This window comes from Triticum aestivum, chromosome 6B (genome assembly GCF_018294505.1).
Source record: "Triticum aestivum cultivar Chinese Spring chromosome 6B, IWGSC CS RefSeq v2.1, whole genome shotgun sequence".
In the NCBI taxonomy this organism is placed as follows: domain Eukaryota; kingdom Viridiplantae; phylum Streptophyta; class Magnoliopsida; order Poales; family Poaceae; genus Triticum; species Triticum aestivum.
In genome coordinates this window covers 122,647,238-122,647,878 of record NC_057810.1, presented here as the reverse complement: position 1 = coordinate 122,647,878, position 641 = coordinate 122,647,238, and positions in this window count along the sequence as shown.

Genomic DNA, 641 nt, shown 5'->3' with positions numbered 1-641 from the left:
AATGCCTGCGTTTAAGCATATTTCTGGTGTTCAAACGATCAACCAGAAGCAACCACCCAAACATTTTGAATTTAATGGGGCTCTTGGCTTTCCAGAGCCAGCCGAAGGCCTCATCAGCCACGATCTCCTTGAAACAATGCTGATAGAACTTCTTCGAAGAGTAGTGCCCGAGCGTGCAGTCCTAGGTGTCTCGGCTGCCGACGTCCACACCCACATGCCCCGAAGCAAGCTGAATTTGTCTGACTTCCTCCCTAGCCTGGATTGAGAGGGGCAGACTAAAGATCGAGGCTGGGTCAATGGCTGTGAGGACATTAGTAATAGAGTCATCCTCATTTAGGCAGTAGGAAAAGGCCCGCGGGTACATCTCCATGATTGTCTCACCGCCGTCGCCTCCCAGCCAGACATCCTTCCAAAACAAAGCACTAGCTCCATCCCCTGGTACGATCTTGGTGATGCTACGAAAAGTCCCATTGAGCTGCATTACATCTTTCCACCAGAAAGATCCCACAGTGTCAACAGCGTGAGGGACTTTGTTAGAATAGTACATGTTCCGAACTAGCTCCACCCAGGGCACATCCGCATGATTATAAAACTTGAACAGGTGTTTTAGAAGCAGGGCTACATTCTGTGTCTTGATGTCA